The sequence below is a fragment of the Gobio gobio genome (genome assembly GCF_949357685.1).
Source record: "Gobio gobio genome assembly, chromosome: 25".
Classification (NCBI taxonomy): domain Eukaryota; kingdom Metazoa; phylum Chordata; class Actinopteri; order Cypriniformes; family Gobionidae; genus Gobio; species Gobio gobio.
The window spans coordinates 39,732,663-39,751,650 of NC_137121.1; the positions used below are offsets into that span (position 1 = coordinate 39,732,663).

The 18,988-nt window shown below is 41.9% G+C and overlaps 1 protein-coding gene across 1 annotated transcript in view; it reads left to right on the top strand.

Annotated features, from left to right (window-relative positions):
* Positions 1 to 13,256: 13,256 nt before the first annotated feature.
* Positions 13,257 to 18,988, top strand: part of LOC307121559 (protein NLRC3-like) — a 28,289-nt gene continuing 22,557 nt past the window's right edge. The window contains exons 1-2 of the mRNA XM_079809180.1: positions 13,257 to 13,432; positions 14,323 to 14,377. The gene's annotated coding sequence lies outside the window, so the exon portion shown is untranslated. The remainder of the gene's footprint in view (positions 13,433 to 14,322; positions 14,378 to 18,988) is intronic.

Genomic DNA, 18,988 nt, shown 5'->3' on the forward strand with positions numbered 1-18,988 from the left:
CACAAACAGACGAGAACCCACCACAGGTGCGCTCCAACCTAAATGCGGGTGCAACTCAATGACGTCACAGCATTTACGCCTACGCAGGCAAATGGGCTTCCAGCTCATCATGCCACATTGTGAATCGTCATCAGTCGCTGCCCAAGTCCTGTTCCTATAAACGCATGCAGAGCAGTGAAGCATGTGGCGCTCATGAACACATACTCTGTATGCAAAAGCTGCTGTAGACTGAGCTCACGACGAGACCGAAGAGAGATCTGGGGCCCTATTTTAACGATCTGAAACGCAAGTGTCAAAGTGCGAAGCGCAAGTAACTTTGTGGGCGGGTCTCGGCGCTGTTGCTATTTTCCCGGCGGGATAAATGGCTCTTGCGCCCGGCGCAAATCTAAAATGGGTTGGTCTGAAGCTTCATTATTCATAGGTGTGGTTTGGGCGTAACGTGAATAAACCAATCAGAGCGTCATCCAACATTCCCTGTAAAAGCAGGTGCGCAAGTTCCATTATGGATTGCTATCATTATGGCGTATTTACCAGGCGCACGCCAGGAGCGGTTCACAGCCGAGGAGACTGATGTTCTTGTAAGAGCAGTGAAAGACAGAGAAGTTGTGTTGTATGGGGATGGGAGAAACCCACCCAAAATAGCGTCGGTTAAACAGGCGTGGGAGGAAATAGCCACAATTGTTTCATCAGCTGGCATCCCCAGGACGTTATGATTTGGAGCAGACAAACGCACGTATCCATCTACCATTGGGGAGGGAATGGCACAGCAAGCCGACACTGGAACAGGCACTTCGGTGTTACTGACTATGGGAAGTGAGCACACAGTGCTTTGAGCAGCTGGTCCTGGAACACCTAAAAGACTCTCTACCATCCACATTGGACTCACACCAGTTTGCCTACCGCAGCAATAGGAGCACAGAGGATGCCGTTTCCATGGCACTGCACTCTGTGCTCACCCATCTGGACCATAAGAACACTTATGCACGCATGCTGTTTGTTGACTTCAGCTCAGCATTCAACACTGTCATCCCAACCAAGTTAATAGCCAAACTTGGAGACCTGGGCATCAACACTTCAATGTGTAACTGGATTTTGGACTTCCTAACTGACAGACCCCAGAATGTTCGTTCAGGATTCACCTGCTCCACATCCATCACACTCAACACTGGTGTACCACAGGGCTGTGTGCTAAGTCCGTTTCTCTACTCCCTCTTCACCGCCGACTGCAAGCCTGTGTATGGATCTAATTCCATCGTCAAGTTTGCGGACGACACTACGGTGATTGGTCTCATCAGCAACAACGATGAGACTGCCTATAGGGAGGAGATCCAGCACCTGGCCACATGGTGCGCTGATAATAACCTGCTCCTCAACACCACCAAAACGAAGGAGCTCATTGTGGACTTCAGGAAGGAGTCAAGAGGCACACACGACACCATCCACATCAATGGAATGGCTGTTGAGCGTGTCTCCAGTTTCAAGTTCCTGGGGACCCACATCTCGGCGGACATGTCGTGGACGACCAACACCTCCAGCCTGGTCAAGAAGGCTCACCAGCGCCTCTTCTTCCTGAGGACACTGAGGAAGAATCAGCTCTCCTCGGCTATCCTGGTGAACTTCTACCGCTGCGCAATAGAAAGCATCCTGACCAACTGTGTGGCAGTGTGGTATGGGAGCTGCTCTGTTGCGGAGCGCAAGGCACTGCAGCGGGTGGTGAAAACTGCCCAGCGCATCACAGGGACTCCACTACCTGCCATCGAGCACATCCAGAGGAAACGCTGTCTGCATCGAGCTCGCAGCATCCTCAAGGACTCCTCTCACCCAGCCCACAGACTGTTTTCTCTCCTGCCCTCCGGCAGGCGTTTCAGTATCCACCGGACCAGGACCAGCAGACTAAAGAACAGTTTTTTCCCCAGAGCTGTCTCTTTACTGAACTCAAATCCCCGTTGATCCACTTCCCTCATAAACTGCTAACTCTCCTACCTCACATCTTCCTTCACTTTGTTATTTGCACTACCGACTGTTTATCACAGTAACAACTGTTTACATATGCATCTTACACTGCCATATCTTAACTGGATTATGCTCATTTGCACTGCCGACTGTATTTATAGTACCAATGTTTACATTTGCATTTTGCACTGTACTTCTAACTGTAATATGCAACCACTTTCCACTGCACTTTACACTTTTTTTTTTTTTTCCGGATAGCTCTGTCCATAATTTATTGCACTACCCTAATCCACTGCTATTCCTCATATTAGCCTAACATATTATTGTATACCTCAATCTGTAAAATTCTGTTTATAGTAATAGCCATCTGTATATTGTATTCATAGTACATATTCACCTGTAAATTCTGTTTATAGTAATAGCCATCTGTATATTTATTCACTGTACATATTCACCTGTAAATTCAGCTCTGTTTATAGTAATAACGTCTCTCTATTTATACATATTTATACATATTCAGTACATATCCATGTCCTGCACTTACGCATCCATTGTATATCCTGCACTTGCTGCTATTGCACTTCTGGTTAGACCTAAACTGCATTTCGTTGCCTTGTACTTGTACTTGTGTAATGACAATAAAGTTGAATCTAACAATCTAACAAATCTAACACAGGAATATACCGGCTCTACACGGAGGCTATAGAATCTAGCGAACGTGTTAGGTGTCGCCCAGCTCGCAGCTCTATCTGTCAGCGAGGCGCCACGAGCCAGTGCCCAGGAAGAAGCAACACCCCTAGTGGAGTGGGCTCTTAACCCGAGCGGATAGGGCACGTCTTGGGACTCATAAGCCAAGGCGATGGCATCCACTATCCAGTGGGCCATCCTCTGCTTGGAGACAGCCTTTCCCTTCTGCTGTCCTCCGTAACAGACGAAGAGCTGCTCTGAGGTCCTGAAGCTTTGCGTTCTGTCCACGTAAGTCCGGAGAGCACGGACGGGACAGAGAAAAGCTAGGGCTGGGTCTGCCTCCTCCGAAGGCAGCGCTTGCAGGCTCACCACTTGATCCCGAAAGGGAGTAGTGGGAACCTTGGGCACGTATCCAGGCCGGGGTCTCATGATCACATGAGAGTTACCGGGCCCGAATTCCAGGCACGATTCATCGACCGAAAATGCCTGCAGGTCCCCTACCCTCTTGATGGAGGCCAACGCAGTCAGGAGTATTGTCTTTAACGACAGGATTGTCAACTCAGCTGACTGCAAAGGCTCAAAGGGCGCTCTCTGTAGTGCAGTTAGCACCAGAGTTAAGTCCCAAGAGGGTATGGAGGGAGGGCGAGGCGGATTTAGTCTCCTCGCCCCCCTCAGGAACCTGACGATCAGATTGTGCTTACCTAGAGATTTTCCATCTACTAGCTTATGATTAGCGGCGATAGCAGCAACATAGACTTTGAGGGTGGAGGGAGACAGCCTTCACTCCAACCCATCTTGTAGAAAGGAAAGCACAGACCTGATCGAACATCTCCGGGTGTCTTCTCGGCGAGAAGAGCACCAATCGACGAACAGGTTCCACTTCAACGCATAGAGGCGCCTCTTAGAGGGGGCTCTAGCGGAAGCGATGGTGTCGACTACCGCTTGCGGTAGGTCACCTAGAACCTCCGCGTCCTGTCCAGGGACCAGACATGGAGATTCCAGAGGTCTGGACGCGGGTGCCATAGGGTGCCCCGTCTCTGTGTCAGGAGGTCATTCCTCAGAGGAATGGGCCAAGGAGGTGCTGTCGCGAGGAGCACTAGTTCCGGGAACCAAGTCCGGTTGGGCCAATACGGAGCGACCAACAGGACTTGCTCCTCGTCCTCCCTGACTTTGCACAGTGTCTGCGCAAGAAGGCTCACTGGGGGAAACGCATACTTGCATTCTTCCCGGGGCCAGCTGTGGGCCAGGGCATCCGACCAGGGGCTGAAGGTTTGGCGGCACCTCTGAGTCACTTGGACGCGGAGGGATCCGCTGTGCCACGGCCATCTCGGGACTCGGTCGTGTAGCCAGCGTTGAAGCGGTCTCATATGAAGCAATCCCAACGGCGTTACTGCGGCTGCGAATGCCATATGCCCCAGGAGCCTCTAAAAAATGTTTCAGTGGTGCCGCTGTCCTGCCTTTGAACGAATTCAGGCAGTTCAACACTGACTGGACGCGCTCCTCGGTGAGGCGCGCTGTCATGGCGACTGAGTCTATCTCCAGACCGAGAAAAGAAATCCTCTGTGCGGGACAGAGTTTGCTCTTCTCCCAGTTGACCCGAAGTCCCAACTGGCTGAGGTGACTGAGCACCTTTTCCCTGTGTTCGCACAACTGCTCTCGCGACTGGGCAAGGATCAGCCAGTCGTCGAGGTAGTTGAGGATGCGAACACCATGCTCTCTCATGGGAGCAATGGCCGCCTCCACAACCTTTGTAAAGACGCGGGGCGACAGGGACAGGCCGAAGGGCAAGACGCGGTACTGATATGCCCGTCCCTCGAACGCGAAGCGCAGAAAGGGCCGGTGTCGAGGGAGAATCGAGACATCAAAGTACGCGACCTTCAGGTCAATCGCTGCAAACCAATCTCGGGGACGGATGCACCTGAAGATGCGCTTCTGCGTTAGCATCCTGAACGGCAACCTGTGAAGGGACCGGTTCAGGAATCGCAGGTCCAAGATCGGTCGTAACCCGCCGCCTTTCTTGGGTACAATGAAGTACGGGCTGTAGAACCCGGACCTCATATCGGCTCTATCGCGTCCTTCGCCAGTAGGACTGCGATCTCCGCCCTGAGCACGGGGGTGTTCGCCTCCACTACAGTCGTGAAGTGAACGCCCCTGAACTTGGGGGGACGCCGGGCGAACTGAATCGCATAGCCGAGTCTGATGGTACGGAGGAGCCACCGAGACGGGCTGGGAAGCGCTAGCCAGGCTCCCAGACTCCGAGCTAGGGGGATCAACGGCACCACAGACGTACCCACAGCGGGGCAGCGAGGCGGAACGCAGGGATCCGGCTCGGACGGCATGGGAGCGGCCCGAAGCGGGATCTGAGTGTGCTGTGCAACACTTACCTGCATCCGCGGAGGGGGCGTGCGAGTGTGGGGAGGCCGCTTGTGTGCGTCCCGACAGCCGGCGTCCCCTGTTGGCGAAGGGAGAGGCACCTGAGGGTGGCGAGGCATGGGAGCGTCGACCACCGCCAAGCGCGCTCTCTTGGCACCCAGAGATATTGGAAACTGCTCTTTTATTGAAGTTTTGGGTGCCGAATTCGGAACAGTTCCGAGTTTTGGAACAGAATTCAAACAAAAGATTCTCCCCCGGCACTCCTACGGGGGAGGGAGTGGTGCTGCAGCCATCTCCTGAAGAGCAGTTTAAAATAAAAAGTTACGGTGTTCTGCCTATATGTAATTGAAGCACTTTTGCCACACCCATTAACTTAAATAAAGTGAAAATAAATATAATAGGTTTTTCTGGAGCTCCTTGGTGGTCTGAAACCTCAATGAGGTTGAAGAATATAGGGATAAATTAAGCCCCTCTGTGGACAGATTTCCGGACTCTTGTGATTCTCTATCTCTCTCTCTCTCTCTCACACACACACACACACACACACACACACACACGCAATCACACGCACTCACACACACACACACACACACACACACACACACACACACACACACACACACACACACACACACACACACACACACACACACACACACACAGCCAAAATACATCAACATTTTTTTATTTTATTCACCTCTTAACATTCTTTTGTTTCATTTTCTTGTTAATTTAATACATTTCTTAAAATCAGTTTGTTGTTAGACTCCCTTCTTTGTAAACTGTCATAAACTGACTATATCAAGACAATCAATCCTAATCCCATCAAATTTGTGAGCGAGAACTGTAGTCTGTACATGCATGTGGTACTAAATACATTTTCCATTCTGTCCAGGAAAACGTATTAATACAGAGTTTTTTCATTAATTCTGGAAAACATCCTTATAACAATGACCTCGCATGTGATTGGAGGAGCCCGACGAGCTTCTCGCCCTCGTCCAATCACGTGCGAGGTCATGGCCATGACGCGTACAAAACTTGAAGACGAGCTTTAAACAGACGTGTTTTGGACTCTTTTTTATTATACATTTCCTGTGTTTTTGCTGCTTTGCTTTTTCGTGATCAACAATGACAGGACGCCGTCTCGCCTTCGGCCAACTTTTTCGACTATTTTTCAGCTGTCTGGCGTCTTCACAACTCTGAGGCTAACTGCAGGCGCTATGAACTAGAGCATGGGTAATGTAACGTTGCGATTTAAAGAATATGCTTTTATTCAGCTGTATAAGGAAATGGATGCGTTAATAGATCTGAGCTTAAAACTACACATTTTGTTTTCACAGACTATCCTCGCCTCATAACGAAGCCGTGAGCTCTTATCTGCTTGGAGCGATTTCCGCGAGTCCAGATTTAACCGCTGATCATGACGACATTGTGTGTAAGTATAACTTCTAATGTGTTTCTCATTCCTTGTTTAATTTTACCGTGACTGTTTTTATTAATACCAGTCTCATGTAATCGTTTTCCAGCTGCATGTAAGACGTATTATGAATCGACATGCCGGAGCTTCAGATACAAACAACCTGAACTTACATCGCAGGCGGAAACTGCGAAGTTTAGCTCGGAGTCGATCAAGAAGAAAAAGGGTAAGATTTATTATATTAGATCCGTTTTTTGTCAATGTGAGTATTTTTCAGGTTGCTTATTGTCTTTATGGATTGTATTACAGTTGCTGGAAGCAAGACGAAGTGTGCTGGCTGAGGATGAGGTGGACATTTGGAAGTCCGTGACCATTGAACTCATATCTGATGAGGAAGACGGCATTGTTGACGGGGTGTCTGGATGGATTGTGCGATCACCGCCCTCTCTCAGCCTGGAGCTCGCCAAACTCTGTGCCACTTTGCAATCCAGATTAGAGGCGATACCGAAATACAGGGAAACTCACCATATACGCCTGTGTTTCCCGAATGTGTTGGGCGCTTCTTTTTGACGTTTTTGGAGGACAACATAAGAGACATTACTGCTGCACTGTACATAGTTGTGTGTTTGACAATAAACCTCTTTCTTTGAATAAACAGCTGTGTGTTTATAAATGAAGCTCTTTCTTTGAATAAACGGCACGGTCCGGGCAAATTTTCCCATATATTCCTTGATGGTATGAATAGTGTAGTTCATAGCACAATAACATTAATATAAAACATAAATTATTACAACATAAATTTTATATTTTTATTATTATTATTGGGGTTTACATTTATAATGAGCCAGGGTGACCAATAATGATTGGTTTGCAGTGATCTGCCAACCAATCACGAGGGATTTTTCTTGTTTAAAAGTAGTGGCTTCAGCCAATACTGAGTGAGTAAATTCAAGTCTGGCCGTTGACTCTCTGGTTTCGCTGCTATTCATATGCTAATTAGAGGCGTCGCACCTCTGTGGTCTCTCAGCGGGGGGGCTCTCCACCTACGTCATGGTTCGTTTACGACAATTTGTGGCACAGACGAACGCGACGTTCGCTGCCTCTAAATTGTCGAAAACTGCCGAAAATTAGGGAGATTTCCGGGAGTCTACAGACGTTTACGGGGTCGAAAATCCCACTTTTCATGCAGTCTGGAGGCCACAGTCTGTCACAATGAGACACAACACACACTACAGAGCACAACGGCAAGAAGAGCCTTACTGAACATCAAACAGATGGACACAAAACAACACTGGACTGGACTGGTTCAACAGCTCTAATGATGTGTTCTGTAACATCCCTAACAGCCCTGATGTTGTGTTGGTGGATATAGATAGAAAGGAGGTGCTAGTCCTTGAAATAGGTTGTGTTTATGATTTTTATATGGACATAGCCTTTTTGGAAAAAATGACTAAATACCAACCCCTCCTTGCTAAGATCAGTGACCTAGGCTATGCATGTAAGTTTGCGGTATTGATATTTGGCAGCCTGGGACATGTCCACAAACTGACTGTGAGTGGACTCAGACTGGCAGGGCTACCAAAAGGACAGGCTAAACCAGTGGCGTAGGCAGAAAGTTGATGATGGGTGGGCCTCCAATAGTGTGGGTGGGCCGTTGTAATTCGCATTACCCCCTTAATTTGGAAGAAAGAAAAAATCCAACTGAAACATAGCTAAAAGTATTCCATAGCCTATATGTTGGACCTTTTATTGTCTATTGTCTTTTAATATAGTCAACTTCTACATGTAGATGCCTTCTCAAGCCCTCGTACGAGCTGTGTTTGTAATGTTTGAGCACAATGCGCGGATGAACCGTTTGCAAGGTTGCTTTAAAATTCCGCTATTGCCACTAGTGTCGCAGAAACTAAATACTGTAAGCACTAAGCTCCGTGCGATCAATCAAGGTGTGGGCGGCTGTAACGTGTAAAGCTGTAGCCTGATAACTATATCAGGAAGATAAATCACAATGTCCTGTATCGACAACCTGCCATTAATAAACGTGCTCTCAAATATTACTGTGTGGCGTAGGAGATGTTTTATGTACCCTTAAATGTCAAAGCTGTGTTACCTCTGAGAATATTTGAATCCTTTCTGTGAGAAATTTGATTGGCAGATTCAAATAAAGAAATTAAAATGTGTGTGTGTGTGTGTGTCAGGGTGCGTTTCAATCAGCTCTAGCTTCCTATAGGTCATGAATAAGTTTATCGTGTTTAATATATAAGCATTTAATTTTGTAGTGTAGGAAATATAAATTGATTTATAAACAGCAAATGTAATTTGTCAATAAGGTAACACTTTACAATAACAGTACATGAATAATCATGTATTAATACATGAATTAATAGTTAATTCAACATGAACTCATGATTAGTGAAGATATGAACTAATCATGAACAAATTAGGAGCTATCATGAACTAAGACAGGAGTCATAATGATTCATGCATGAATAAGAGCAGCATTAATACATGTTAGTACATGTTTGATAATTAATGCATTAATTAACATGTATGGGTAAACTCAATCAAACAGGCTCCTTAAGAATAAAAAAGAAGTACTCTGACTTTGAATTAAACATGTGATTTAATACTGTCATAATTAAATAAAATGTCATAAACTGTTATAGCCTATTATAATCTGCCATCTGCAGCTTTGTGATTTTTAGCTATTTTTGTGAGCCATTAATTACACACATTTGTCTAATCAAACGTGGAAAATAGACTAATAACTATCACTAATCGTTTTAATTTGATATGAACCGTTTTCAGATTTTTATAGTTCAATTAGGCTACATTTAGTCACAGCTAGTTTTCTTCCCGGAACTAAAGTATGTAGGGTTTATTTCTGGTGGGACACTCATTAGTGGCGCTCTCGGTGCTCCTAGCGCGTTAGTTGTGTTCCTCGGTAATGCTGGCATTTTCTAGCCTGGTTAAAACCAGACCATTCTCAGTAGTAACTGAGTTATGGTCTGGCAAAGCTTCATAGACAAATCATTTCCAAAGGGGCGTCACCAACGGGCGTCGCTCAAATGCCTCTCTTCGCAATTGGATAGACCTAAAACCAATCAGAGCGATGAGGGAGATGACGAATGCAGAGCGACGGAGAAACATCTGAGACTCTGGCCGTTTCTCAATATGCGTTCCTGTCTGTACTTGTGTTCTCAAATAGGAAATGTCCCCGGTTTCCATTTCAGAAATCTGGTCACCTTACTTAAACCACATATTAATGTTTAATATATTATTTTTAAAATGTAAACGAAAAGAGGCATGGTGTTTTATACTTCGTTTTATTATAAATATATAAGATAATCAATGTGGGCCTAGCTACGCGTTGCCTGAACCACATTCGTGTGGCTATTATTATGTTTAATTATTATTTTTTTTTTATGAAATGAGGCAGTGGTGTTTTATGACATATTTCGTACGCGAACTTCTGACTTGCGTCCGTGACTTACCAAGTTTGACTCCGGAGAACGAACTCCCGAGGACGGGAGGACACTAGTCCGGTACTCTACTAATGGACAAGCAGCGTTCTTGACAGTTTCACTCAGTATGTATATGTAGTGCTGGCAATGCATATTATCTTCAATGCATGTTTATAACAAAACTAAATATAAAAAACCCCAGCTTCTTTTCGTTTACATTTAAAAAAAAACACACACACATAATATAGGCTATGATTATCACTGTAATAAATTAAATATGACACAAAACACAACCCAGTCTCTTTTTGTTAAATGTCAGTTTATGTGTGATCATCAATAGCAATTATAAAAGTATAAGTAAAAGGTATAAGAAGCTATACAATAAATAAAGCAATTCAGTCAAAGTCAGCGCTAGGAGACTACAACGGTAAGGTTTAATATCTTAAAAATATAAAGTTATGAAACTTCACTTTGCCCTCAGACAAAACGATCTGTCTAGGAACAAATTATAGATTAATGAGAGCAAAGATCAGCCGTTAGATCTACACAAGACGAGACAGTTTAACCACTACAGAGACATCAGAGCCAGCGGCAGACGGCAGACGGCAGAAGGACTGGCCGAGGAAAGGCGCCTCTCGTGGGCTCAATGATCGGTTGAGCGCCGCTGAACCACTGGAGCTCACAACTCCGAAAACGGCAGATCAAATTTTAAAAAAGGCGCTCTCTTTATAAATAAACCACATATTTGAGCTTTAAACAACTTCATTCACGCCTGAAAAGGACTTAAAACTATATTTTGTAAAGCATTAACACTACCAGAGGACTCTCGCTAAGACCCATTCGTTTAGCCACCAAAGGGCCAAGCTGGTATCAGACTTTTGCCGAATCCAGTCGGTAAGACAGCGATAACATCTTTTTTAGATATGAAGGCTTCGAGTGTTGTTCTTTGCTCGAGTTTTAACGAAAAGGAAAAGTTTAAATCGCTTAAAACAGACGCGATAGCTGATTCGAATGAGTGATGCTCCACGGCAGCAAATCTGCTTCAATGTCGCTGCGCTGTCGTCATCGTCTAAAGCCCGCCGCAACGTTTCTGATTGGTGCCGCGATTTCTAGGGTTTAGAAATGGGTTTGAATGGACTCTTTGCCAGACTACTTGCAGAGCAAATCTAAATTTGCCGGAAGTTGTCTGGGTTTTCCCAGGCTAGGCATTTTCATCAAATAATATATGTCGACTGCTTTGGTTAACCGAAATAATAATTTAAGACATGTTTGTATGATATTTGTATGATATGATATTTCTGGGGGTGTGTACTTGAATTAACTGTATTTTTTAATTGTTTAAATGTAACTTATATGCTTCGATTAGCATTAGCCGGTGGATGCGCCCTGTTTTACATGTAAACATGCCTTATGTGTGTCTTTACAGGTATGTTTGGGCTTTCTTTTAAGTCCATATATGTTTAATTATAGAAATATAAATAAAAGAACTAGCCTACAAATACTTTTTATCTTTGTTTTTTTTTTGTACCAAGGGTGTAAAGGAATAAGGATTCTTTGTGTATATGTTTATTCATTTTGTAATGAATGAATTGTTAGTGCATCATTGTGTCATGACTTTACTTCAGGGGCACGGCATTACTATCTCATGGTTAACTAACCATACACTAACATCAACTCATGGCTTGTTACTGTATGACTATGTCATGACTTTACTTGAGGGGGCACATCATGATTAATTCATTATTAACTAACCATACACTAACATCAACTAATGGCTTGTTACTGTATGACTATGTCATGACTTTACTTGAGGGGGCACATCATGATTAATTCATTATTAACTAACCATACACTAACATCAACTCATGGCTTGTTAATGCATCATTGTGTCATGACTTTACTTGAGGGGGCACATCATGATTAATTCATTATTAACTAACCATACACTAACATCAACTCATGGCTTGTTAATGTATGACTATGTCATGACTTTACTTGAGGGGGCACATCATGATTAATTCATTATTAACTAACCATACACTAACATCAAATAACGGCTTGTTAATGCATCATTGTGTCATGACTTTACTTGAGGGGGCACATCATGATTAATTCACTGTTAACTACTTACCAAATTCAGCTCATGATTTATCATAAACTTACTATCAAATACACATGTAACTAGTCTAACTAGTATTCAGCCCAGTTAAGAGAATGGAGGTACAGTATCATCACGGCCTGTGTCTGGGTGGAGAGAGAACTGTACTGATCTCAGCAGATGATCCCTCACTTCCTGACTTTACTGCATGTTTCCTGTTTGGTTATTTTTTGGGAAGTGATTTCTCAGGAACTGTTATAAGTCACGGTAGGTTTAGTTTGATGGGAAAGAGAATATCACAAAACAGACTGAGACCTTTTGAGATAAAATATAGCAGATTTAGTATTTTCTATGTTTGATAAAGGTGATCAGTGAAAGTAAGGAAAAACTATTCCTGTGGCTTTCAGTAATATTTATGATGAAGCTTCTGATAAAAAATGGTTTAAATTATGACAATAATACATTGTAAAATGTATTTCTGAAAATAAATATTTCTTTCTTAGAAAGCCTGTTTGATTGAGTTTACCCATACATGTTAATTAATGCATTAATTATCAAACATGTACTAACAGTATTAATGCTGCTGTTATTCATGCATGAATCATTATGACTCCTGTCTTAGTTCATGATAGCTCCTCATTTGTTCATCATTAGTTCATATCTTCACTAATCATGAGTTCATGTTGAATTAACTATTAATTCATGTATTAATACATGATTATTCATACTGTTATTGTATACAACACTTTAAAGTGTTACCGTCAATAATCACAATTGTATTGTTAAAATCAAAGGTTAAAAACAATTAAAATGTGTCTGTAATAGAATCCATAGAATGGGGAAACAGACTGTCTCTGTAGTAATAAACAATGGCTAACCCAGGCCTGAAAGTACCATAATGTTCTTCAATAAGCAGAATAATAAAACAGTTGATTATATAATGTCACAAGTTTATGAACTCAAAACGTAAATACGTTTAAATATAGCCATAAAAAGAGCTTTTCACTAGCCCTACAAATAAACAAAATAAACGTTTAATGCGCTCAAATATGTAAAGAATCATAATCAGTTTCAACCAACGTCTCGACGTCACGACATTAAACACGTTAAAACCTCAATGAAACTGCACGAAACACATGGAAACAGAGCCATAGGAAACAACACAATACAATAATAATACTAACATTTTAAATTATGAAGAATTTTTTTATTTATTATTTGTGTTCCGTGGAAAATAGGATTCGACGAATCTGCCGACGCATCACCTGAGACTTCAGGTAAACACGTTTGCGTGCACGCGCATGTCCCTGATCTCCTGTTGATCTAAAACACCCGAGGATTGTGTTTAAAGTCTGCAACTCCGAACAGAAGAAGAAGAATCTGACAGAAATGACAGTCTTTTGAAGGCCACGGATGTTAAAACACGAAGCTTATTGAGAACGGGTAACTAAAGACCACCGTTTCTGAAGGGTTTCCCTCATTTCCTCTAAAGCTGTTGTTGTCATGCGAAATCGAAAGTATGCTTAAACCAGACATTTACAGGATTTATTAGTGAATTTAATATTTCAGTTCATAGCAAGTGAGTATTAGTTATAGTATGTCAATCACAATTAAGGTTACTTTTACTCAATCGGTTATTTTAGGAGCATTTGAAAATAAGGAAGTAAGCCTAACCCATCAGTGAACTTCAAACAATCAAAGGATTGGTTAGATATGGTTGTAAAATGATATTAAACAGCAATAGAGAAATATCAAACTGGGTTCAGTTTTCCCAATCAAATGTATTTTTACCACTGAATTTATATTGAGAGTTAAACTCACTAAACTGATTTAGAGCATTTGATTATTCTATGGTAATATATTTTTGTTTGTAACTCTTGTTAAGTTCTAGTGTTTTTGTTGTTGTTGGGCAATTCTAGAGTTATGGACGTTACATTTGCAGTCAACTTGAAATCTAAATTCTTAGAGAATGCATTTAATACCAATATATTGAACAGTTATTTTTAAATATTAATAGTCGCTTAATAAAGGAGTCCAGACATTAAAAACATTTCAGTCTACACACATGTTTTATATTTTAGATGAGGGAAATATACACATGCGTTATGGACGTGAAAGTCTCTAAATTAGGTGATGACATTTTTTTAGAAATTCTGTGAATTACACTGCCTAAACCAAAATTAATAATGCCCACTCAATGAAGAAGGGTTGGTTTTCCACAGAACATACAATATTCATTTTATTAAATTTTTTGTGTTTGCATTAATGAGGAGAAACCAGTGTTACAGATGTGACAGATCTCCGTTACTAAAAGACTTCTTTAACTTTCACAGAGACCTCGAGTGGGCATTTAAACCACCAGATATTGACCTCTGCAACACCAGTACGGTAATATTGCACAATTAATCAACTTTATTATACTAATCTGCTGTATTTCAAATGGTTATGGATTTCTCAAGGTCAAGCGTGGGCGTTGTTCAAGACTCAATTTAGAGAGCATGATTTTCCTTCTAACAGAACTGCTTGTTAAAATTCATTAAGAAATATAAATGTTCATCATATAGGAGTTTAAATCGCAGGTTTCACTATTGGTGTGAGACGCACGATCATGTCAGTTTTATGTTTTGTGTCTAAATGATCGCACAGTTTTCAGCCGGTTTATGCAGTTCAAAGTACAAGTTGTGAGTCAAAATGATTGCAATATCATTATTATTATTGATCACGGGATAATGAAGAATACTCATGTTTTAACCAAGAGGGAAAACCCCGGTATCCTGAGTGTCCTGAGGTACAGTGCTCTTCTGTAAGTTGTAGGGATGGAACGATTACCGGCTTCATGATAAACCACGATAAAATTTACTGACGGTTAGTAATATCGTTTAAAAAATCAATTATCATTAGAACCGCTCGTGATTATCACGATTTTGAAATGGCAGAAGGCTATGACAGCACTCGGGGGATTGTTCAGCCTTCTAAAAGGACCAAATCTGAGGTGTTGTCATATTTTGGCTTTAACAAAAGTTCTGAGAGAAACATAATCGAAGATGGTCATCCTGTCTGCTGAACATGCCAGAATAAAGTCGCTGTAATAGGGGGAACACTTCAAAACTACGAACGCAAGGCAAGTGGACTTTGACCTCAATACCAAAACTACATCTATTACTACCAGTCACACTAGCCTCTTTGGCGGTTGAACTTATAGTCTTCTCAAAAGCCATCTGTTATAATCGCGTTGCGCATTATAACCAACCACACGTGTTTCTAGTAATCAGAGTAGAGTTGTTCCGATTCCGATACTAGTATCGGAAATATCACCGATACCACAAAAAATTCTGGCATCGGTATCGGCGAGTACTTGAACCCATGTACCGATCCGATACCATTTTCATAAACAAGACCTATTTATGACCGCGAGCTTTGCCTAACCACTGCGCGGTTCTTCTTCTCCCCCAGTTTCTCTACGTCCATATTCACAGTCTATGGTCACTATATGAGGACACGAACGCATAAACTGTCACTTCATGAGAATTTACCGTTTCATTTGGGAAAACTGTCATATAAGGAACACAGACACTGAAATATCTTCGGCTACCCGTCAAAATAAAAGTTTGGTTTAAAACATTTTAAATTGACAGAATATATTAGGCTACTACTGTACAGTAGATTTAGCTACGTCTCTATGTAATAATAATACGTCTCTACTAATAATAATAATGCCTAGATGGTTGCTTATTTTTCACTTGTTTTGTTGTAAAGAGATTATTTTCTGATTAATATATATTTTTATATTCCTACATTTATTTGTTGCACTGTTTTTATACAGTGATATTGTACAACTAAAATACCTTTTTCAGTTTGCAGTGCTAGATTTGTGGCTGCATTTTAAGTTCTTTTTCGCTTAAGAAAAATAAATAATATTACTGTCAAATGCATGTCATATAATGAAAATACTGTAATGAATGTAGTTCACTGTATGTATTTGTTCATGTTTTATTAAGGGATAAGTCTGAAGCACACCATAAAATAATTCTAGCAATTCATACAGGGCTAGTAGTGTATACAGCTGTATATCCAGATACACACCCAGGTATCGGATCAGTACTCGGTATCGGCCGATACCCTGAGCCCAGGTATCGGAATCGGTATCGGGAAGGGAAAAAGGGTATCGGAACATCTCTAAATCAGAGGCGTTCAGATTAGCCGGAGTTTTGTTCAGAGCGCCTCTCACTCGCTGAAAACATGCGATGTACGCAGGAGATTCACTCATCATACAGTAGTTGACTGTTGATTTCAGCAGCAAAAATAGTTTCAAACAAACACAGCAGAACCACAGCGCATCTGATATGACTGGCATAACGCTGGCTTTACGTTCCGAGATTCACAAATTTAGGGACCGTCTCTAAAGTTACATACAAGATTGGTATACACGTTTCTAACTTCTATAGCATTTGAAGAGAATAACTTTGAGTCAAAAAACCAGCTGTAAAGTGTTCATCTAGGTGTCAGGTATTTTTGATATTTAATCAAATAAAATATGAATGAATATTTTCATATGTTCGGTGCACGCGTGTAACGTTACCGAACGGTTTCCGGGTGCAATCTTTAACAGTTAACGGCTTGTTTTAAGCGCGGAACACACTAGTATTCAGTCCATTTTATCACGAAATGCAAACGATAAATGCCGTTTTGACGCTCTATGTGGCGTGACTGGTCACTGATCACAGTTCAAGCGGCCTCGCGACGCGATCATCTGTGAAGGCGATCGATCATCTCTTACTAAAGAATAAACATGAATGACTATCTGAAGGTATGCTGAGGATACATTACAGCTTATCATGTATATATGTGGTGTAATCGCTAAATCAGTGTTTCAATGGCGGAAAGACGTCAATATAACTGCTTGTAAACTAAACAATGCATCACATTCATTTACATCACATTTACCTCAGACAGTCATTCAGTGTCCACAGAATTTTATTCACTTGAGAAATCAACTCTTTCAATAAATATATGCACTATATTAGCCTATACAGTGAGGAAAATAAGTATTTGAACACCCTGCTATTTTGCATGTTCTCCCACTTGGAAATCATGGAGGGGTCTGAAATTGTCGTAGAAAAACATCGTCATGTCCACTGTGAGAGACATCATCTAAAAAAAAATCCAGAAATCACAATGTATGATTTTTTAACTAATTATTTGTATGATACAGCTGCAAATAAGTATTTGAACACCTGAGAAAATCAATGTTAATATTTGGTACAGTAGCCTTTGTTTGTGATTCCAGAGGTCAAACGTTTCCTGTAGTTTTTCAGCAGGTTTGCACTGCAGGAGGGATTTTGGCCCACTCCTTCACACAGATCTTCTCTAGATCAGTCAGGTTTCTGGCCTGTCGCTGAGAAACACGGAGTTTGAGTTCCTCCAAAGATTCTCTATTGGGTTTAGGTCTGGAGACTGGTTAGGCCACGCCAGAACCTTGATATGCTTCTTACAGAGCCACTCCTTGGTTATCCTGGCTGTGTGCTTCGGGTCATTGTCATGTTGGAAGACCCAGCCTCGACCCATCTTCAATGCTCTAACTGAGGGAAGGAGGTTGTTCCCCAAAATCTCATCCTCTCCTTAATACAGTGCAGTCGCCCTGTCCCATGTGCAGAAAAACACCCCCAAAGCATGATGCTGCCACCCCCATGCTTCACAGTAGGGATGGTGTTCTTGGGATGGTACTCATCATTCTTCTTCCTCCAAACACGTTTAGTGGAATTATGACCAAAAAGTTATATTTTGGTCTCATCTGACCACATGACTTTCTCCCATGACTCCTCTGGATCATCCAAATGGTCATTGGCAAACTTATGACGGGCCTGGACATGTGCTGGTTTAAGCAGGGGAACCTTTTATGCATGATTTCAAACCATGACGTCTTAGTGTATTACCAACAGTAACCTTGGAAACGGTGGTCCAGCTCTTTTCAGGTCATTGACCAGCTCCTCCCGTGTAGTTCTGGGCTGATTTCTCACCTTTCTTAGGATCATTGAGACCCCACAAGGTGAGATCTTGCATGGAGCCCCAGTCCGAGGGAGATTGACAGTCATGTTTAGCTTCTTCCATTTTCTAATGATTGCTCCAACAGTGGAGCTTTTTTCACCAAGCTGCTTGGCATTTTCCCCGGAGCCCTTTCCAGCCTTGTGGAGGTGTACAATTTTGTCTCTAGTGTCTTTGGACAGCTCTTTGGTCTTGGCCATGTTAGTAGTTGGATTCTTACTGATTGTATGGGGTGGACAGGTGTCTTTATGCAGCTAACGACCTCAAACAGGTGCATCTAATTTAGGATAATAAATGGAGTGGAGGTGGACATTTTAAAGGCAGACTAACAGGTCTTTGAGGGTCAGAATTCTAGCTGATAGACAGGTGTTCAAATACTTATTTGCAGCTGTATCATACAAATAAATAGTTAAAAAATCATACATTGTGATTTCTGGATTTTTTTTTTAGTTTATGTCTCTCACAGTGGACATGCACCTACGATGACAATTTCAGACTCCTCCATGATTTCCAAGTGGGAGAACTTGCAAAATAGCAGGGTGTTCAAATACTGATTTTCCTCACTGTATATTCATTATATTCTACTTAACCTGTTAGTGATGTCTTGATTATTTCATGCAAATGACAGACACTGTATAAATGATTATATTTCAACAACGAATTGGAGAAAAACACTTTTATAATTAGATTTAGAAGTTAATGCAAAAACTGCCTTATGTGAAGTTTACATGTTTGCATACAATGTGTTATTTGAGTGTTGATTATTATACCTAAAAATAAATAGCAACTGAATTTAGGCTAATAGTTTGGGCTCTGTTTTGTTAACCTTTAATATTAATGTGCAAGTAAGGGCTCCCTATGTAATTTACAGAAATATCTTCAATAAACTTTTAGATATAATTTAATTAATTCAAGGACAGACACTTTTTTTTCTTCTTCAGTAAACCACTGCTAAAT